This window comes from Protopterus annectens, chromosome 7.part1 (genome assembly GCF_019279795.1).
Source record: "Protopterus annectens isolate FY-2018-M chromosome 7.part1, PAN1.0, whole genome shotgun sequence".
Classification (NCBI taxonomy): Eukaryota; Metazoa; Chordata; order Ceratodontiformes; family Protopteridae; genus Protopterus; species Protopterus annectens.
This window is the reverse complement of record NC_056740.1, coordinates 503,484,040-503,507,687: the sequence shown is the minus strand read 5'-3', so window position 1 is coordinate 503,507,687 and position 23,648 is coordinate 503,484,040. Positions and strand designations below refer to the sequence as shown.

The window sequence follows — 23,648 nt, the reverse complement described above, 5'->3', positions numbered from 1 at the left end:
AGAGGTTGGGTCACAGAACCCATTTCTGTATATGTGGAAAGATTATTGAGACCTATAGTCAATTTAAATCCAGTTATATTAAAAGATACCAAACAATTTCTGCTTGAGTTATATAGGGAAACAGCTGAAATACCAGATCATTTACCATACATTTTAGTGACCATGGAAGTTAAATCTCTTTTTACAGTTATACCAAATCAGCAAGGTGTACAAAGTATACATGACTATTTAACTAAATATACAGATTTTGTGCATACTAAAATTGATCTTATTTGTTCATTGCTTAAAACAGTCTTAGAAAATAATATTTTTATTTTTGATTAAGAATTGTTTCTCCAAAAGGATGGCGTAGCTATGGGCACTTCTTGTGCCAATAGCTACGCCAAGCTGGTGATGGCAGTATGGGAGAAGGACAAACTTTTTCAATTACCTAGTTATAAAGAATATGTTATATTTTATAAATGGTTCGTAGATGATTTGTTTTTTCTCTGGAAGGGTAATGAGGTTGATTTATGTACATTTTTTTGAAGAAGTGAATTCACTCACTGACTACTTAAAGTTTACTGTTACTATGTCACACCACAATATTTCTTTCTTAGATGTTCATGTTGAGCACCTTACCAATGGGAAATTAAACACAGGGATTCATAGGAAATCATGCTATAAGAATACATTATTACATAGACATAGTATGCATCCTGGATACATCTTTAAAAATATAGTAAAAGGACAGGCAATTCAAGCGTCTAGACTGACCCATTACAGTCTAACTTTGACAGAGAATTAACTGACCTCAGTGATAGGTTAGTAGCAAGGAAATACACTCTTAGTGAAATAAGTCATAGCTTTTTGAGCATAGAGAACATAAGGTCTAGTCGGGCATGCCCATATTTTTCAGAGGAAGGGAATAATAGATATTTAGAGCCTGGCAACTCTAATAGTAATAATATATCCACACAGAAGTTAACATTATTTTTTACACATGCTGTCCATCAGATAAAAGATATAATATATAAACATTGGAATTTATTAACTATATATCCCTTCATTAAGGTTATTGTAGGGGAACATCCACAGTTTTTATTTAAAAATAAGAAAAAATTGTTTAGACTTTTATGCCATCCTTCTAATAAGGTACATTGCCCTCAAGACAATTTCTATCTAGGAACTAGACCTTGCTACAATTGCAATTTCTGTTCTTATATTTGTGATTCTGCTGTTTTTGTACATCCCAATACTTCACAAATATATAAGTTTGATATAACAGCTGATTGTAACACCAAACATGTTGTTTATCTTGCTGTGTTTTTTCCTGTACTGCCTTTTATGTTGGCAAAACTGACAGGAGACTTAGAGACAGGGTGAGAGAACATTTGTACCAAATACGTATTAAATCAGGCACAAATGCAATTTCAAAACACATCATAGCCACTGATAACACACATTCTTTTAAATTTATGGTTATTTATATTAATATACCTAGTTTGAGAGGTAGTGACGTTAGGAATTTTACAGAGAGGAATGAAACGAGTTGGATCATCAGATTTCAAGCCCATTTATACCTTGGTTTAAATGAGAAAATCCCTATTAAACCAGCTCTTATAAATAGGAGGCTTGTTTTTAAGTAAATGTTTAAGTAATATATACTATATATTTGCATTTATTTTTAATGATATACTTTTAATTATATATTTTATATATGTCATTTATTGATTAGTTTTTTCTGATATATGTGATGTATATATTGTATTTTATATTTATACAATGTACTTTTGTTGGCATATTTATATCTTTTATGCTTTCCTGATAGGATACTTCGGTACAGATGGTTTAAGATTGAGGAGTATGTGGATTTATTTATTAACTAATTAATCTTATCTACCTATTTACCAATTGTGATGTCATGATTGAATAGGTTATCCACCTACAAATAGTGAAGTACACTCACTCACATTGTATCCTTGACGTCTGAAGAAGCAACTTTGTTGAAAGCGCTTACCTGTTTTTCGTTCTTGAATAAAGGGTTTTTACTTGAAGTTTTTGCGATTCCTTTTTGAATTATAGAGTGGACATTACTTGGTCTGAATAGACATCTATATGGTAACTGCTACTGACTGCCAGAGGTTGTCACTGAGCCTATTTTATTGTTCATTGACATGTTTTATTTATAGATATATAGATTAGTACTAAGCTAACTGCCCTTCAAGCCATTTTAAGCCTAGCCAATTATCCCTTGTGAGACTTGAACCCTGCACCTTGTGTTTGTAAGGCAAACACCTTAACCATCAGGCCACCCTCCCAACCCTTAAATTAAAATACATAGATTCATACTAGGCTAACTGCCCTTGCAAGTCATTTTGTAAGCCTAGCCAGTTATCCCTTGTGAGACTTGAACCTTGCACCTTGTGTTTGTAAGGCAAAGACCTTAACCATTAGGCCACCCTCCCAACCATTATTTATTTATTATTTGCCCATTGAGGTCATGTTAAGCTTTTTGTATGCATAGGCGCACACACGCACACACACACACACACACACACACACACACACACACACACACACACACACACACACACACACAACCTGTTTCTGGCTCCTGTGCCAGTATCTTGCAAACCGTCAACACATTATTTGACTGTTGCATTGTTTATGATGATGAAAAATGCAAATAACTTCAAATATTTTGTTTACTGGGAAAAGAGAGGGGAAAAAGAATCCCCTGTAAGCTTCAGACATTGATTGTACTATAAATGCCTTCATTTGTAACCTGGAGTGCGCTATCCACTCAAGTTTTGTTATAAGAAATAGTAGGACATTTTTGCAGTACACACAAACAGGTTTCATAGCATTACTACTGACAACACATATGGAAGACATTTTTTAGGCTACTGCTACCACCAGATGTAAGTTATACCTTTTAATACACAGTGCATATCTCAAAGCAGCAATGGTGCAAATATATATACTGAAAAAATATAAAGTGGTGGCATAAAAGAAGAATCCATTACTAGAAAGTTTTTGAAATTCATTAAAGATTTACTTAATATATGGCATTTTAGTAGTTTGTCTTAATTGCTAATAAGTTTGTCTTTTTCTTTGTTAGATGTCATAAGAAAATGGTGGCGTCCAAGTCTCGTATCCAAGCTGTGCTATTGCAAGACATGCTAAAAGTGCTAAATGATTACCCTTATTTTTTAAAACACTATCATTAATTATTTTTTTATTGTGTTGCTTTATTTGTACATCAAGATCTATGTATATTACAGTAGATTCCCTCTTATCTGGTCTCACAGGGGTGAGACCTTAGGCTGGATAAATGAATGACTGGTTAATCAGAAAATGCATACAAAATAATATGTATAGGTTATAAATCCACTAGAATAAAAGGATTTGTGTTAGTATATATTTTTCTAATGCATAAGTAGTCTAAAACTTAAATGTCTGTCATTATTTAGCCCATAGGAGGTGGGAGTGTTACTCTTCTCTGTTGTCTTTTGCTAGGACTACAGCAGAAATTTAATGGGAGGTTAAAGAGGAGGTCAGTTAAAGAGAGGCCGGGTAAGAGGGAGTCTACTCTACATATATATTCTAAAAAACTATGTAATATTTCTTGAAGTATGTATATACATATAATTTGTTTTCAGATTTAAACCTTTTTATGCAGAGAGTCTTCAGTTAAATTATAGTTGAAGTAGTAAACATGCTTATGTGTGACCTATGGTGTCAAAATGGAATAATTTATAAGTTTCATTGTCAGACTTTTTACTAAAATGTATATGTATTTATTTGAATGTCAGAAATGGCCATAAACTTAAATTATGAATTTATATTTTAAAACACCTATACTAAATGCTAAAGGAAGTGTCTATTTAGGGGCTGGATTATATCTTTTTGGACTTCTATTCAGGATGTACTATTTCTGGAATATCACCACTAAAATCCAAACTCTGAAAGTTGGATCACCATCCAGTTAATTAGTTTCATTTTGGTGGATTATGAACATCCATTCCATGATCCTTCAAGAATGGTACATAGGTTCATAGGTTCATAGATAGGTACTAGGCTATTAGCCCTAGGGCCTATATAAGCCTAGCCAAAAAGGTACCCTGGCTTTCGCCACCCAAGAAAATTATTTTGCTGTGCCCCTGTTGACCAGAGCCACAGAAGTGACCCCTAGCATGAATTTCCTATTTCCCATCCAATCATCAAGATTTTTCTTGAAGAGTGCTAATGAGGAGCTCTGTTTGACATAGATAGGTAGTCTGTTCCAGAATATGGGAAGTTTCTGGGACAGGAATCTATCCCTCCAGCATGTTCTGTTTATTGTGGTGACAAGGTTTAGGTCCCTAGAGCATGTAACTCGGACGGATTGAGATTTCTTTAAGTGTAGCATGTCCAACAGCTCAGGGTTTGACATAGCTTTGTATGTTAGGCAGAGATCGCCTCTGTGTAGGCGATATGCGATGGAGTAAAGCTGGAGTTTTTTGAGACAGTCTGTGTAGGGCATCTGTTTGAGGCCAGTAATCCTCTTTGTGAGGTATTTCTGTGGCCTTTCCAGTTGTTGTAGATGTCTTGTGAGGTACATACCAAAAGGGGCATTGTACTCTATGATGGGTCTAATGAGTGATGAGTAGAGGGGAACAATGACCTCTTTTTTTTCTGGATGAGAAACCTTTTGTGATGAGGTGAGTCACGTAGCAGGATTTCCTGACCACTGTGGCGATGTGATTATCAAAGGAGAGACTACTGTCCACCTGTGTCCCAAGGCCTCTTATCACAGTTTCGGCATTAAGTAGACTACCACTTATGTGGTAGTTCATGGGTACAGAGTTTTTACCAAATACAATACACTTTTTGGCATTGAGCTTCAGGCCATGGCTTTGACACCAGGCATCTGTCTCAGTGAGGCCCTTTTGTAGTTTGTCCACATCTTTAGGAGTTTTGATTATGGCTCCTAGTTTGCAGTCATCTGCAAACTTTGCTAGCCAAAGACCTTCTGTGTTAGTCTGTACTTCAGAGAAGTAGATACCAAACAGGAGAGGACCCAGGACTGAACCCTGTGGTACTCCACTTGTCACTGGTCTGAAGTCGGATTTGGAGTCTGCTACTTTCACAGTGTGAGCTCTGTCCATGAGCCATTTGGCAACCCATTTTTGTGACATAGGGATTTATACCTAGTTTAGTGAGATTATCTATAATTCCCGAGTGGGGGATGGTGTTGAAAGCCTTGGCGTGATCTAGATGAGCTGTGTGAACCACCTTACCCTCATCTATGGCTTTGGTGACTGCTTCAAAGAAGTCAATCAGGTTTAGGAGACATGATCTGCCTTTTACAAACCCGAACTGGGTAGGGTCCAGAGTTTGGAGATTACCAATGTCTTTGTTTATGAATTCCATGATGATGCATTCCATGGCCTTGCAGACCAGGTTCGTCAGGCTAATGGGGCAGTAGTTCCCGGGGTCCTTTGTGGCTCCCCCTTTGTGGAGTGCGATAACCATCGTAGTGCGCCATTCAGTGGGCATAAAGCCTGAGGTGAGGCTATGATTGAACATGGTACTTAGGTCGGGTGCCAGTTCATTCTGTAGTTCGTGTAGAACGCAGCCTGGGATATTGTCAGGTCCCATGGATGCTGTGTTCTTGGCTTTGGAGAGTGTGTTTTTTACCTGTCTAGCCGTGGTTGCAGGAACTTTGCATTCTTCCATGTCTACATGTCTTTCTGAGCAAAGATAAAGATAAAGCATTTAAAATTATATCAGAGGACTGCATGATCCTGAATGAAGAGAACAAATATAAAATGAGTCCCTACTCCTATTGCTACCAGACAACTCATTTATGACTTTATACATGAAATTGAACATACATTTTGATAAATAAGAAACAAAAGTATAACCTGTTAACAAAATAACAAATACCATGGTCCTTAAATGCTGTAATGAACTATGAGCTATGAATAGTAATGATTCTTAAACTTCTTGATGCATTATTTTGAAACTCCCTAAAATATTATTCATTTTTTCATTCTCATTCTGCTTACCAAGAATGAGCTAGACATATTTCATAGGTACTAGTTAAAAGCCAGGGGGCACCCACGGTGGTGCAGCGATTAGTGTTGTTGCCTCACAGCAAGAGGTTCTCCAGTTCAATCCTCAGCTGGGGTGCCTTCTGTGCAGAGTCGACATGTCCTCCCTGTCATCGCGTGGGTTTCCTCCGGGTGCTTCAGTTTCCTCCCACATCCCAAAGACATGCTGTAGGTGGATTGGGCACTCTAAATTGGCCCTAGGTGTGAGTGTGTGTGTGTGTGCCTTCCATGGAAGGTCAGGCGCCAGGCTGGCAACTCGATACCATAAAACTCTACTTCTAATCATGAGTGGACAGGTGATCCACTGTGACGACCCCTAACCGGGAAAAGCCGAAAGCAGAAGAAGAAAGAAGAAGACTAGTTAAAAGCCAGGAGAATGATAACAAATATGATCTGACTTTGCTCCTGCTCTATGCATGAAAAAGAGTATAGAGTATACTTAAATGTCTTATAGGTTTGTAGCCAAATAGTAGGCTAGGTGCCCCTGTGGGCCATTTATGCCTAGGCAATTTCCCTTTCAAATGTGAGACTCAAACCCTGTACCTTCTCCCTGTGAGGTAAATATCTTAACCATTATACCAACTCCTAACCAGGTTGCTAGATTAAGCAGGCCTTTGTTGATTCAGTTTAAGAATAGAGATAACAGTGAAATGATTCTTGGAGGAATGTTTTTTTTTTGCAAATAGGGATCACAAGAAATGGCTCTTACATCTCCTCCTTACAGCATTTTTATGATGCATAAGCGATCTAAGACTGCTATACGGAACATGATGCAGAAGGTTGAGTGCACTACTATGTACCAGCTGCATGCAATGCTATTGCATTCATTATCTTGTGATGACTCTACCACTTACATTTCATAATCTGTGCCATATTTCCTGCAGGGCAGTACAGTAAACCTGATAGCATCCTGGAATTTTTTGTTGTAGTAAATCTTTTTATTGTTGCTGTTGTAAGACATTAACAAGCATTCACAACTGAAACATCTAACTCTGCAGTTACATACATCTTCAGTTTATCTTCCTTCTTCCTATAACAGTGTCTGCCATCCCTCATCTTATTCCCCGACCTACTATTCCCTGCCTTAATGTTTCCATTTTTCTGTGCTTCACAGACATACTCCTTTGGTTCTCTCTTCCTGCTACTTTCTCTCTCTGCCCCTTTATGGATCCGTTCTTACTTCAACAATTGGTCTCTGCCCTCAGTTTACTCATCTGTCCAAACTACCCCTTCCACAGATTAGCAGTCTCATTCTTGATGCATCCCAACATAAATAATTAATGCCGTTTCCTCCTCAAACATCATCTTTCCCTTCTACTGTGCCCTGAATAGGCGTAGCTTTCATTTCCATTTACCCTTCTTCCATTATACCTCTGTGTACATCTCTGTTATTTTTTCTATAGGTCCCTTAATTTACTGAACTCTCATCTCATATGAAATTAAACCATTTCCTATTTCCCCACTTCCTTAATATTCACTGCTTGCATTTTGCTTTTTGCTTTTATAGTTTACGTGAAAGAGTATACCAGTATAAAATCTTACTACATGCTGGTTGATGACTCCACATTTCCCTCGGAGTTCTCTCCTCTTGCAAATTGTTTCTTCCATACTTTCTCCTTTCATTCCTCCCACTCATTTACTAACTTTTCTTCAGCCTCTTTAAGCTTGATTTAGGACTGTCACTGCTGATATATTTTTACTGCAAACTTAATAGGGAAACCACTCTAACAGAGGAACGTACTAAGCCAGTATGCCAAGATGAATGTAATCAAGCAACCAGCAATGAAAGACTTAGATGAACCACTTGATAAAGTGTTTTTGATAAGACAGCCTGTGCACATAGTATGCTGTTTTATTACTTTACTATGACCAAAATAAGTTTGATACATTTTGTTGTAGTTTACCTGAAGCTGCAACCGTTTGGTCATGGGTTATACTAGATCTAAACTCTTTCCTCTATCTTTTCTTCCAGGAATTATCTGCTTTCATTCTCACAGCACTTTTCCAGTTCTGTCTCTGTGCCTTACTTTTTTTCTGTTTAACTTCCTTTGTCAAACAACTGCCAAGCCTCTGTTGTCTACCTCAGTTAGAGCTACAACTTCCTAATCTTTTTTTCATTTTAGCTATAGATTTTTCATCCATTCTGCCCATGTGTGCCCTCTTTCACATTTGTTTTTCACCCCTCTTCAGTTGGTTCCAACAACCCCGACGTTCTGGTTATCTCTGTTATATCAGTCATATTAGCTGATAGTAAATAACCTAGCATTCTGTTCCCTCTTTCCTACTCTTTTTGTCTTAACTGCTGCCCCCATATCTTAGACCTCTTATACTTTCATGTGATTCTTTCACAAATTCTGTGCCATTCATGTGACATTCTTTCACTAAAGGTATTAGTTTGTGCCTCACCGCATGTAGCAAAAGCAAAGCAATCATTTCTGTGACCTCAGCTATCCTTGCTGTTAAAAAACATTCCCTCCTATTCTACTAACCATTTGCTAGTTGTCCTTATAGCTTTATATGCATATTTTACCTTATCTCTTGCACACTAGGAAACACTCCTGAACCTCAATGTTTTGTTCCTTCTCCAAGTTCATATTTATTAAGATATTCACACTTGTTTAAATACAAAACATCACTAGGATAAAATAATGAAAATAAATAGTACTCATAAGTATAACAAAACCACAACAACAAAAACTATAAAAAATACATTGAGTGACTTAAGTGTACTGCAAAGCACAAGGAATGCTATATCAAGTCAATAAGACACCTCGTGGTGATAATTCTTTAAGGATCACTTCAGTCCACAAGCAGTGGTCCTAAGGCAAGCTATCTATCATACTTTCTGTGACCTGGGTTCATGAATGGACGCAAAGTATTAGAAAAGAGAGCCAGGGGGCAGGATGAAGTTGTCATTGTCCAGATCTCCTATCCCATGGAAGGATGCGTGGTCTATTGCTGGTTGAATGATTGCTAGTAGAGAACAGAAACCTTGTAGTCTGTAATTACCGTTTAGGGGAGTTGTAGACATCCTGTGCATGGAACGTTGCTGTGAGCATCTTATGCTTTGATGTTACTGGCTGCTGTTTCCCCCATTAAGGACCCTGACCAGCCATTACAGAATGATGCCTCCCAACACTTTTCTATCATCCACCATGCAACCCCTTGTGATATTTGCATTTGGAAATAGTAGGCATACTAGAGACTATCTTTCAAGAAGTCTGGAGGCCTACTTGACAAAGGAGTACATCCAGGATCAAGAAATGAGGAATAAATGTACTTAAGGAGAATGCAGGGTAGTGGCCAGGTGACAAATGAAGGAGGTGCAATAAAATATGCATAATCTATCTACCTACATATCCATCTATTTGATTATTTTTATAAATAGACAGATAGATAGATATGATTATGTCATAAACGTTAGAAAACTCAAAGGAGAGAATCAAAAACTGTACAACAAAAAAGGGGAGAATCACAAAACACTGAATGACTCATAAGAGTGAATGGCAAAACACTGAATACTTCTCTCCAACTATAAAAAGCCCTATATGAGGAAACCACAGCTACAAAACATAGATAAAATGTTTGTCTTGGTAGTGATGCTGTTTGGGAAAGAGTTTTTAGTTGCATAATGTGTAGGGTTAGGGTTAACACACATGAATAAGCTGGGCAGAGGGCTTTGCTGATGGACTTGTGTCTCTGTCATAATGTTAATAATACACTATTACTGCTTGTAGTATACCACATTTCTGTGTTATGAATTCATTGCTTTAGTTCTTTAACAATGATCTTTCTCAGCTTCATAGACAATATTTAGAAGAAGAAAAGCTGACATTACAGGCTAGCACTTATCTTGTACTTAATACCCTTATTCCGGCATCATTTTCTTTATAAATAAGCTCAAATCTGTTTAAAACATTGTATCATCATATTAGTCTGTGGTATTTTAATACTTAGGGCTAGTTTAATAATGGTCATGTCTTGTGTGGTGAAGGCCGGTATTATGAGGGTAGTGCTGTGCAAAAATAAGCATTGTCAAGGACTACCTTAATAATGGTCATGTCTTGTGTGGTGAAGACCGGTGTTATAAGGGTAGTGCTGTGCAAACATAAGCATTGTCAAGAGTGATAAATTCAACAATGAGGGCTGCAATCCCAAACAGGACAAGGTAAAGAGAGATGGAGGACGATATGCTTTTATCCTTATAACTGGATGCTCACAAATTCACCATTGAAAACTGTGCGCTAGCAAACCGAAGTTGACCTTGATAACTGAAGAAGTGGGAAGCCGAAAGCTTTGGACTTCAAAAAAAATCATTACATAAGAGACTTCATCAGACTGATTTACCACTTAAAAATGTCACAATGTATATGTCAAAAGGATTACATACCATAAAGCTTATAAAAGACCATTTAGCCAAAGGGCTATAAAACATGCTTTTTATTAAAGTTTTATGTGTAACATTAAACTATTAAGTTCTACATTTACTTGCACTTGTTTCTAATGGGTATTTTCTTAAAAAAATAATAAATTAATATTGGTGTTTGAACCAGGTGGTGTGCATGCATTGAGTAGAATTTGCCAGTGGTATTCATAAAATGCAAGTAGATTGTCCCCATCTTCTCTTCTCTTCTCTTCTCTTCTCTTCTCTTCTCTTCTCTTCTCTTCTCTTCTCTCCTCTCCTCTCCTCTCCTCTCCTCTCCTCGTCTCTTCTCTTCTCTTCCCGTCTCTTCTTCTGTGGTACAACGTCTGCTATATGAAAAATGCATTACTTAAATGGCTTACAAGCCAACTGTGTCTACATGATACACTAACACAACTTAAAATACAAAGGCTCATATATGCATTTTCTTAGTTCCCTTATAATTTTACTAGTTTAAAAATAACCACACAAAACACTTTTGTTGCATATAGATCATATTCTAAGCTACACATATGCTCTGAAGATGTTGATTCAATAAAAGTAAGGCATATTAGCAATGTAATGACACATAGTACAAAAATAACATTTGTGTCTAGTCTACCTTTTTTAACACACCATTCTCAAAAAAAAACCTTTTTTTAAAATCTTGCTGCTCTCATTGAGAAAACACAGTTGTGTCCCCAACAAATCATGAAGGTCAGTGTTAGTGAATAAAATTGTTCATTTATTAATGATTGTATATTTAATATCTGGCCTGCCAATAATACAGGCGAGTAAAATAACAAATTTGCAAATGCTTGCTGAAAGTTTGTACTGTCTTCACTGGCTTCAATATGATCAAATCAATAAAATTGATAAATTCCCTAATGGCAAAATGAACAAAATCAGAATGATAATCTCTCTCATATGGTCAACAATGATTTAAGTCAGTAAACTCACAGACTGGTTCCTGGAATTGTTCCTTTTCAAATAAAAGAGGCGTGTATTACTAAAATGAAAAAGATATTCATTCTTGTGTTTTTGAAACTAGCAGTTACAAAAGTGTGACCAATGGATGATTGCAATCTAAAGTGTAGACTAAAACATTTACAATCCAAGCATGAATTGGATGCTGGATAATATTTTTTCTAAAACCTTTGGGCTTTTATCAGTAAAACTTTTAAATATACTAAGTTGTTCAGAAGTTCCTTACCTTATCAAAAAACCTGGATGCCATACCCTTATGCATAAGACAATATATTTATACTTGGGATTATTTTGTTAAGGATCCTTTAAGGGCATTGCAGTTGTTGCATATACTGTATCTGGTCAGGCATATACCAAAGGGGGCTTTATAATCAATGGGATGGTGGCCTAATGGTTAAGGTGTTTGCCTTACAAACACAAGGTGCAGCTTTTGAGTCTCACAAGGGATAATTGGCTAGGCTTAAAATGGCTCGCAAGGGCAGTTAGCCTAGCACTAATCTATGAACTCTATGAACCTATAGTAGGGCTGAAAAAAGTGGCACTATGACTTCCTTGGACATGGATGTCATGCCTTTACATATAAGTTGGGTGAAATAGAATGATTATTTTACTACCATGGCCACATGTTGGTCAAAGGCCAGATTACTGTCTGCATATGTTCCCAGATCTCTGACTACCAGGTAAGCTCTTATTGGTGGAGTAATTAGCCTGACTGTCCATTTTTCCAAAAGGCAATAAAATGCATTTCTTGGCATTGAGTTTTATTCTTTGACTTTGGCACCTGTCATTTGTGTCTTTGACCTTCTTGTGAGATGTTTGTGTCATAGGTAATCCATGTTAGCTCCTAATTTGCCATCACCTGTGAACTTAGTCAGTCAAAGGTTTTTGACATTAGCCTTTACCTCTGAGAAGTAGATGCCAAATAGGATCATTCCCAGCATTGAGCCCTGAGGTAGCCCACTGGTGACCAGTCGCTTAGTGGAGATGGTCTCACCAATCATCACCTACTGGGTCCTGTCTGTGGACCAGATGGCAATCCAGCAAGTTATGTAGGCGTTTATGCCCAGTTTTGTGAATTTGTCAACTATACCCAAGTGAAGTACTGTATCAAACACCTCAGCCAGGTCCAGGTAGGTGGTATGCATGCTTTACCCTCATCCATTGCCTTGGTGACCTTCTCAAAGATGTCCACCAATTTTAGTAGGCATGACCTTTACTTGACAAAGGCAGACTGTGTTAGGTCCAATGGCTGAAGGTTGCTTATGTCTTTATTGATCATTTTTATGCTAATTCTTTATATGGCTTTGCATATTAGACTAGTCAGACTAATAGGTCTGTAGTTTCTGGAAATGGTTGAAGGTCTGTCTTGTGAAGTGGAATAACAATTGTAGTCCTCCATTCTCATAGTATAAAGCATGTTTTGAGGGTATAGTTGAAAAGTCACTCAAGTGGTCCTGATAGGTAATTTCAAGCTCTTATAAAGAGTTATCCTGGGATATTTTCAGGGCCCATTGAAGCTGTGATTTTGTCTTTAGCAAGCACCACCAGGACCTGCTCCCAGCTAATAGCTGAGGTAGGAGTTATGCTCGTAGGTATTTCATAGGGGAGGCAGGAATGCGTAGGGGGTGAAGTCTGAATTGAATTTATCATTCAGCAGATTCACTGTGTTGCTCTGCTCAATGAAGATGACACCACTGACTACCAGTTTGGCACACTGGTGTGTGCTCCTTTTGAGGTTATGGATATAGCTATAGAAGACCTTATGGTTGCCTTTATCCTGTAAGACCAACTTGACCTCATAATTTGCCTTGTTGGACTTAATTAGTCCTCTTAGGTTCATAGTTAGGTACTAGGCTATCTGCCCAAGGGCATTTATAAGCCTAGCCAGTGTGTGTCAGCTTTCGCCACCCCATTGATTAATTAACTGAGCCTCTGTCAAGAAGAGCCAATTAAGTGATCCCAGGGGTGTATTTTCTGTTACCCATCCACTCGTCAAGGTTTCTCTTGAAGAGTATTAGTGAGGGGCTCTGCCTAATGTAGTTAGGAATTTTATTCCAAAGCATGGGGAGTCTCTGTGACAGGAATCTATCCATCCAGCATATTCTATTTATTGTTGTGGTGAGGTTTAGCTCACTAGACTGAGTGGCTCGCAGTGACTTGGATTTCTTTAGGTGGAGCATGTCCATCAATTCTGAGTTGGACATGGCTTTGTAAGTCAGGCAGAGATCACCTCTGAGTAAGCAATATGCCACTGAGTACAGCTGGAGTTTTTCCAGTCAGGCTGCATAGGACATATGTTTGAGGCCAGTGATCCTCTTGGTGAGGTACTTTTGTAGTCTTTCCAGCTGTTGCAAGTGTCTTGTGAGGTACATCCCAAATGGGGCATTGTACTCTATGATGGATCTGATGAGTGACGAGTAGAGGGGCACCATAACCTCTTTATTTCTAGATGCAAACCCTTTAGTAATTAGATGGGCTACATAGAAGGATTTCCTAACTACTTTGGCAATATGATTGTCGAAGGAGAGATTACTATCTACCTGGGTCCCCAGATCTCTTATTACCTCTTCTGTATTAAGGGGGCTGTCACCTATGTGGTAATTCATGGGTGTTTTGTTTTTCCCAAATGGGATGACTATGCATGTTTTGGCATTTAGCTTGAGACCATGACTTTGACACCAGGTGTCCATCTCAGTAAGGCCCTTTTGGAGAATGCCCGTGTCAGCCGGAGAGTCAATTATGGCTCCCAGTTTGCAGTCATCGGCAAACGTGGTTAGCCATAGTCCTCCTGTGTTTGCCTGTACTTCTGAGAAGTATATACTGAACAGTAGGGGTCCCAGGACTGAGCCTTGTGGGACACCACTTGTGACTGGTTTAGAGTCAGACCTGGAGCCTGCTATTCTTACAGTGTGAGTTCTGTCTGTAAGCCAATTGGCAACCCATCTCGTGACGTAGGGGTTTATGTTCAGGCTGGTGAGTTTTTCTATAATTCCCGAGTGGGGAATGGTGTCAAAAGCCTTGGCAAGGTCAAGGTAGGCTGTGTGAACTACCTTCCCCTCATCTATGACCTTGGTAACTGTCTCATAGAAGTCAATCAGGTTTAGTAGGCATGATCTGCCCTTAACAAAGCCGAACTGGGTCAGGTCAAGTGTTTGGAGGTTCCCAATGTCTTTTTTAATGAGTTCCATGATGATGCACTCCATAGCCTTGCAGTCCAGTCTAGTCAGGCTTATGGGGCGATAGTTTCCAGGGTCGGTTGTGGCGCCTCCTTTGTGGAGCGAATAACCATTGCTGTGCGCAATTCTATGGGCACGTAACCTGTGGAGAGACTGTGGTTGAACAGTGTGTTTAGGTGGGGGGTTAGTTCATTCTGTAGTTCGTGCAAGACGCAGCCTGGGACATCATCTGGCCCCATTGATGCTATGCTTTTGGCTTTTGAAAGGGCTGTTTTCACCTGTGCATCTGTGATTTCCGAGACACTACACTTTTCCGGTATTGTTGTGAGCCCTTTTGGGGGTGAGAGGGGGGTGAAGTTTGCACTGAATCTATCTGCCAGGATGTTGACAATATCAGTGGGTTCAGTATATTTTGTGCTATTTTGCACTAGCTCAGAGCATATCTGCGAGTTACCACTTAGATTCTTGACATAGCTAAAGAAGGCTCTGTGGTTATCTTTAAAATCCTTGGCTATTTTTGTTTTGAAGTTAGCCTTGGAGGATTTTATGAGGGACCTTAGTTTCTTACTGATACTGATCAGAGATGTCTTTCCTTCTACCTGTTTATGGCAGGGTCCACCAGACTGGTTTCCTTCTCTTAGGGGAGTGAGTCTTGGTTTTGCTAGGGATGGCACGATCCATGCATCCTTGTAGGTGCTCATAGAGTGCATTTGTAAAGGTTCCTGCATCTTGTACACTGTTATCCTTTAGCATGGGGGCTGTGAAACTTACCACCTCTGTCTTAAGTAAGGTGAAGTTTGCTATAGAAAAGTTTTTCACTGTAGTTTCCTTGGTTGGAGGTAATGGTGTGGTGTGGACATCCAGAGTGATTAGTTTATGGTCTGAACTAATCAGTGACGGGTTGACCTCTGGTGTGGAACACCTGTCGCCCATGTTGGTGATGACCAGGTCCAATATGTTTTCACCTCTGGTAGGGGAGTTTACCAGCTGATCCAGGGCATTTGAGTTGATAAATTCCAGGAAGCACTGGACCTGGGAGTTTGTACTTGAGTAGTTTTCCCAGTTAGTGGTAGGGTAATTGAAATCACCCAAAATCAGGGTGTTCGGTAGGACCTTCATATTTTGCAGTGTCTCCAGAAAGGCGGAGTGGTGGTCCTGGGTCATGGAGGGTGATCTGTAGCAGGCCACAATTTGCATTGCAGATTTGCCTGATGTTAGTTGCACATGGATGCACCACTACCTGGAGGTGTAGGTATCCTTGATGAATATGGATACACCCCCTCTTTTTGTGTTTCGATCCATGTACTGTGGCCGAAATGTGTGGTATGAGTTGCAGCCCGGTAGTGCTAGGGTGCTTTGTGGAGCCTTGAACCAGGTTTCAGTTACTGCACAGATGTCAACATTCTCCATACTGAGGAGTGCTTTGAGCTTGTGCATTTTGAGATTTAAACTCCTGGCGTTGAGTAGCATAACCCTCATTTTTTTATTTGTGCTCTTTACGGAGGTGGGTTTGACTTTTGAGTCACTATGGGGGCAGAAAGAGCCTTGGCCAGTATTCAAAAGCCTAGGGGTGACAGGTGCAAGCCATCTCTTGTGAAGCAATGAGGCCTGTCGAGCATGTTGTCTCGTCCCAGGCTGACAGACACTGGATCCCCTTTGAATGACACCAGAAGCTTAGCCAATTGTTGAAATTGATCATTTTTTCTTCATACTGCGGTATCATTCTTGGTGAGGGCAGGATGCTACTCAGGGTCAGGGTCATACCCATCTGGGCTACATGATCAGAGAGCTCTTCCATGTCTCTTTTCATGTAGGCCAGGGAGGTACGTCTCAGGTCATTCACACCAACATGAACAATGACAGAGTCATATTTGTACTTTTTCTGGAGTGACCTGAGTGCTTGTGTTATGTGGCGGATTCTGGCTCCCGACAGGCAGCTAACAGTAACCTTCTCCTTGTCCAGCCTAGTGAGGGTGACGTCAGTGTGCCAGACTATAGAGTCACCTATTACTAGTGTGTTAGGTATGTTATTTCGCCTTAAGGGCTGTGATTGTGCGGCACACTGATTTTGTGTTTTTTGTGTTGTCTGGTTTGTGACAGGAGGTGCAGGTTTTTTGGTGTCTGCTTCGGAGGTCTGTGATGCCTTTGCAGGTTTTTATTTAGAGCCTCCGAGTATGATTTTGTGTATTTATATGTATTTTCTGCCAGTGCTGATTTAGTATGTCTATGTGAGGCTGGAGGTGTGGTGCAAGTGTTAACCTTCTCCTCATGACTGCCTGTTCCAGTCTTGGGTGGAGAGAGCTTAGCCTCCAATTTAGCTATATAATTGCATCTCTTGCATATGTTAATGTTTTGTGGTAGGAGGAGAGGGTTGTCTGTGTACATGAGGCAGTTGTAACATTGCCTCAGGATACCCAGGTTCACCAGCTGGACTGGAAAGTACACCTGAAATTGCCCTTTAGACATGCCTGAATAGTAGGGTGAGCTGCTTAGTCACTTGGTTGATGAGGGGTGAATAATGAGCCTTGCCCTAATGGGCAATCAAGTGTCGGGGTATATTAGTGCTTGCTATTAGGTCTGAGCAAGTCCTGGACAGTAGGATGCTTTTTAAGTGCTTAGGTTGAGAGTTAGACTACTTTCAAGGGAAAAACTGAAGAGGAGACTTGGTGGAGCTGGGATAAATTTAGCCCTAGCTAACCAGCACTGCCCGGATGTGCAAAACCATGCAAACGCAGTTTTTACATAAGGGAAATGAAAGAGATAGAAATTAGCCCAAAATGGCCTGTAAACTATTAACTTCTGGGCTGGAACCACTCCTCCAGGGACAGATGGCTGCTCAAAGCTCCCTCTCTCACAGGTGAACAGAGAAACCTCCCTCTATCCAAGTAAGGTATGGGCAACTCAGAAAATTGTAACACAGTCCTGAATTCAGCACTAGCCTGAAAGCTGGACTATACTAGCTTAGAAAGGTGGGAAGCAAGGAAATTTTTTTTGAAAAGATAAGGCAAAAACAGTAAAAAATACACTTAAAACAGCTTTAAACAACTACAAATAGTAAAAAATACACTTAAAACAGCCTTAGATGACTACAAGCAATCAGAAAAGGCTTTTAAACAAATTGCCCAATTAACCAGTAAAAAAATCTCAAAACTGAGCCCTGTTCCTGTAGTCTTCAATCAGACAACTTCTAACTACACACTCCTGCCACTGGGGTGCAGGGGAACCTTCTCCAAAAAAGAAGGCCTGGATTAGTGCTCAAGTTATACAAACAAAGGTAGATTCAACAGGCCTGGATCTAGTCTATGCTACAGCAAACAAGGTGCACCAATTTCGATAAGAAACAGTTCAAATATGCAGCCACTATAAGCCTTTAACCTGAAATTCCCAGCTCAGAAGGGCAGAGTCCAGCATCTCCTCCCACAAGAGTGGAGACCACGAACCTTCTTAATGTAAAAGAAATGGCCTGAAGCCCAAGTGCTTAAACCAGAACTAATACACTTTTAGAATAACAGACACTGGGCCTTCAATCAGCAGTTCCCAACTTAGAAAGATGCAAGCTACCTGTCCTGCCACAGCAGTGCAGACCACAAACCTTCTTAATGTAAAACAACTGGTCTGAAGCCCAAGTGCTTAAACCACAAGGCTTAGAATGATAGCTACACTTTAATCAGGTTACTACCAAGCAGTAATAATTACAATTGAATACTTTTAAGAAGGCCTGGATTAGTGCTCAAGTTATGCAAACAAAGCTAGATTCAGCAGGCCTGGATCTAGTCTATGCTACAGCTAACAAGGCACACCAATTTCAGTAAGAAACTCTTAGTTTCCTATTTAGTTTAATTAGAGTGCTGCAATCACTGAATAGTTGCCCTTCCTGATTTTAGCCATGACTTTTATTTATGTTTTTTTTTATTTATGTATTTACTTATTGGCATTTGGTTACCAGGAAAATCCAACTAGGTAATTTCACCAGTGTGGTTTGTTTTTAGAGTTTGTTTTGGGCTTACATTTAGCAAGTAGTGCAACCATTTACATGGTTATACAGGGTCTCTGTGAACAATTTCACACAGGTTGTTGTAAACTCAGGATGTGGTGGGGCATTCAATTTTGACAAACTATAATTTAATAGGATGTGGTTTGCTTTGGAATAGTTCCTAACTGTTACAGGGTTTGCTGGGTTGATTTTTAGTCTGAAGGAGACAACTTTCTGGTTTGACCTCAACAATGACAAAGTGACACGGGGGGGGGGAGGGCAATACTCTGCCATATTGATGAGTACCAGGACCAGTATGCTTGAATCTTTGGTGGATGAGCACACTACTTGCTCAAGGGTATTTGTGTTATTAAAGTCCAAAAATTGTTGTGACTGTCAGTTTGAGCACTAGTCTGTAGAGGGGTACTTAAAGTCTCCCATGAATAAAGTATTTGGTTTAATGGTGTGTGTCTGCTGTAGGTCTGGGTATAAGTTATGGGATTCTTTGGATATAGAGGGTAACCTATAGCTTGCTCGGATATGGTATGGTAAGGGACTTTGTCTATGATGATTTGAGGTATACTTGTTGGTAATGTAGATTGGGACCTTTTGTCCCTGTCTCTGCAGCTGATGGTCTAATTTGTGAAAGGCACTGAAGTTTTGCACTACCAGAGCACTTTCTGTGAATTTAAGCCATCTTTCAGTAATGGCATGGATGCCTATATTCTCCAGAGTGAGGAGAACATGTAGAGTGTTGAGTTATTGTTTAGGCTCCTATCATTGAGCAGTAATACCTTTAGGTTACTATGGGTTTTATTTGCTATGTTTGTAGGTTTTTATATTTGGCATTGCCTAAAAAAGGTTCTAAGGGGGCAGATAAAATTTTAGTCCATATTCGGAAGCCTAGAAGAGGACAGTCGAAAGCCATCCTTTGTAAAACATTGTTGTTTGCTAACCATGCCCTCTCATGCTGACAAATATTGAATCTCCTTGGAAAGACATCAGAAAGTTAGCCAGTTAGTGAAGTCAATCATCTTTTGTTTGACTGTGGCATCAGTCTTGCTGAAGGTAGAATGTTTCTTAAGACGAGGCACATACCTGCTTCAGACATATATTCAGAGAGTTCAACAATATCTGCCTCTGTGTTGTTCAGTACAGTATGTCTCAGGTCATTAACACCTAAACAGAGTTTGGCAGAATTGTGCTGGCACCTGAGTTATAGTGACATGAGTGCGTGCATAAATTGGTGGATACTGGCTCCAGATAAGCAACTCTTATCTTCTTGCTCAGTCTGGTGAGTGGGGCATCTGTGTGTTATACAATAGAGTCCCCTGTGACAAGTGACCCGGGTAATGTGTTTGCTTGCCTTATGGGCTTTGCTGTTGGAGCTCCACTGGGTGTAGGTGCATGTGTGGTGTTTGTTGCTCCTTTTGGTGAGGGCTTTAGAGATTGCTGAGGATAGACACCACTATTTATAGGTTTCAGAGGCCTTTAAGGTTTGGGAAGATTGCTTTTTACTGCCTCAGTGTAAGTTGGACTCTGTAATGGACACTAAGTGGGTGGATGTAGTGTGTGTGATCTTGACAACTTTGCTTGTATTCAAGATTTTTACCTTTAGTGAAATTGTGTATGTGCATCTCTTGCACACAGTGTTTGTTTCTTAAAGGATTATATGGTTGTCTGGGAACAAGAAACAAATGCTATATTGTCTTAAGATGCCCATATCCACCAAGCTGGCTACAGAGACATTTGGAAATTGCATATCCATGTTGTCCAGACCTGTATTGAGGGGCTACTATAGGTTATAGAATAGATTATACAGAGATCTCCCTGGGTTGTCTCTGAGGTTTGACACTAGACTAGGTCTGACTGTATAACGATTTGTCAATAAGCACAGATACTGGTTTGAACTTTGACCCTTTAACAGAAAAAAATAGGTACCAATGGGGGGTTTATTTTTTCCTTGTGGACTTTGGGTATTCTAGAAATTGCTCCAATTATGGGTTAGGAAACAAAAAAAAGTTACACATTTTAACAGTAATATTTCCATTAGTTTGTATATCATAATTCAATATGGTAATATGTCTGTGTGCTTTTGCAATATCCTTATTTTCTACTTTCTTATAAAAAATAGCAATAGACAACAAAACAAACCCCCTGGCTTCTTAATCAACAGAATTCATGATGACCATAGCTCCCCCTCCTTAACATATATTGATAAGTCACTAATTAAACCTATAAGAAGTTCACATTCTGTTTTAGACAGATTGCACTTCTTAAGGGCATATTTACTACTAAGCAAATCTCTAATGTCACTATTGTGTATTCTTTTGAGAGCATTTAACTCAGTACTGTCACACCTCAAATGACCCCACATTAACAAACGTAAGACAGTTCTCACTATATTGGGTCATTCTTTGTTTTGGCCAAGACTAATCATGAATAGTTTCATGATTTGTGCACCAGTGGAAGTATAGCTGTGCTTTAGTAAGATTTTTTTTCACCAAAGATTTCAATACCCAGTTCTCCATTAAATCTATGATTAATCCATAGCATCTATTCTCCCCACTACTCTTGCAACTTTACCTTTCTTCAAGCTTCTTCTAAATTTTTCATTTTGTGTATCGTATAAGAATATCCTGTAAAACAAATATATCAAAGTTTAACTTCAGCAATAAACTATTCCCACCTTCTCTTATATTACTAATATAATTCCTTAATGATAACGAAAGTCTTTGAAAGTTAAACAACTGCAAGGGCTATTCAGCTTGTCTAAGGACATAGTTGATATCTGTAGTATAAATAGTCACTGTTTTAAGGCCACTAAACTCAGAATTATTAGAATATTCAAAAACAATGTTGTATAGTTAGTTTATAGTGTCCCTGCTAATTTTAGTATATGGGACAAATTGTGAGGCAGGTATGAGTACATGTACAGTAATATATAAAAGATATTAAAAAGGTAAATGATATAATGATATTACTCCAGCAGCAGTGCAGTTCACGGGGTGCATTAAGCAAGACTATAGGGTCTTAACATTTTTGTTATGTAACATCTTGGTGATTTGTATTTCAGTGCTTTTCAGATGTTAGTAAAGCAAGACATTAGAAATCATGCATTATTTATTTATTTAGTTGAATTGTTTTACCATGGCAGTGCTCTGATCTCATGGGAGCAATTTCAGCTTGAGCCTAGAAATTAAATATGAAGTACTTTTTTTAAGTACTTGTTTTTTTAACAATTTAATATGGTATTAAAGGTTAATAAGGGTTTTAGCATTTGTTACTATTATTATTATTATTATTATTATTATTATTATTATTATTTATGTTATATAGATTTCTTTTGGTGTTTGTATAATATGATGGCTTGGTTCTTTCTGTCTGATGTTCTATATTTGCATTCCCCTGTGGATTATACATCAAGATCATAATATATAATGCAAATATTTCCATCAAAGGAGCAAATAACTTTATTACACTTGATAGACTTCATAAATATCTCTACAAAATCCTAAAGGCTCATGTATTTATTAGACTTATTTTAGTTAAATTTTAGAAGTCTACAGACAAGGATATCTTTCTGTCTGACAATGGAAATGGGTAAGACCTGATGGTATAGCTAAAAAAAATAATTTCTACACTCTGATAACTGAATTGTTATACCTATAAAGTAATTGTATATATTGAGCTATGTTATAGTGTCAGGCTGATGTAAATAGTGTACATAGTTATTTAAGATGTTATATACAAATACTATGGAATTTATTCAACTGTATATTTGAAAAATAAAAACAATTTTGAGAAAAAAAATAAAATCATTTCTTTAGGTACAGTCACTTGCTCTCCCAGTATTCCTGACAGAGTACTCTGTAGAGAATTTTTAAAATCTACCAACTCATTACACTACGAGAACATATGCTCCCCAGGTACTTCTTTCCTCTCCATCATACCTCCAACTTTTTCCATCTACCTGAAGAAAAATCATTTGGAGTCTGCTTGGGATATAAAAGTACCAATGCAAATACTTCCAGGCAAAAATCCTAAATCTTCTAAATGTTGTTGCATATCTGTTTCTGAATGACATCTAATCTCACTTCCCAATCTTTTCTTGCCTCTTCTGAATAACTACTCTAATTATTGTGCAATATTTAATATACACTACTCGTAGTGCCATGGTGGTACGGCGCTACCGTTGTTACCTCACAGCAAGAGGTTCTCCGGTTCAATGCTTGGCTTAGGAGTGCCTTCTGTGTGGAGTCTGCATGTCCTCCCCTCAGTTGGGTAGCGTTCGAAAGACATGCGTGCATAAATGGCCATGCCTTCGTTGAAGATTGGGCATCGAGCTGGCACCTCGGTGTTTCCTAAAAAATCTACTGCCAATCATTAGCGGACCGGAGTTCCGCTGTGGCGACCCCTTACTGGGAAAAGCCGAAAGACAAAAAACAACAACATTTTATATACACTACTAATTATTCCTTTTTTAACAGCAGCTTCTCTTCTAGATTCAAATAAAAACTCAACTAATTTGGGTATTTCATTTCAGATTCCTCTATCCCCTTTCTTTTTGCCCATACTCTGATATCAGTCACTGATAGGGAAGACAGTCTCTAGCCTGCAGTCCAAATGTCTTCTTGGCTGCTTTCCATTCTGTTACCTTTTCTTCTCTAATTATTTGATACCAATACCTTGGTTCCTTTGTCAGATTCCTCAAGTAAATTCCAACCACTTCTAGCCTATTCTCTGATCCCTAATAGCAGTCATCCCTATACTTAGAATCTCCTTTCTCCATTCCTGTGCCAGCTTAGTTCTTACTATACTTTCTGCTACTTGATAAATACAATATTTCATTTTTAATTTCTCCATGTCTTTTGAGTTTCTAACACCATGACAGGAATGGACCTCATTCCTAAGTTAAAGTATGATTAAAGTTCATGAAATTGGTATTGTTTCAATCTTTGATGTCAGCCAGAAGTTGTCTTCGCAGCCCCAGCGATGTACCCAATAATGACTCCTTCTGCAGTTCGTAT

General features: G+C 38.7%; 1 protein-coding gene across 1 annotated transcript in view; it reads left to right on the top strand.

The window, feature by feature from the left end:
* The window catches only part of WDR72 (WD repeat domain 72), a 2,139,079-nt gene extending 2,134,978 nt beyond the window's left edge, over positions 1-4,101 (top strand). The window contains exon 21 of the mRNA XM_044078940.1: positions 3,104-4,101. The gene's annotated coding sequence lies outside the window, so the exon portion shown is untranslated. The remainder of the gene's footprint in view (positions 1-3,103) is intronic.
* Positions 4,102-23,648: the final 19,547 nt, after the last annotated feature.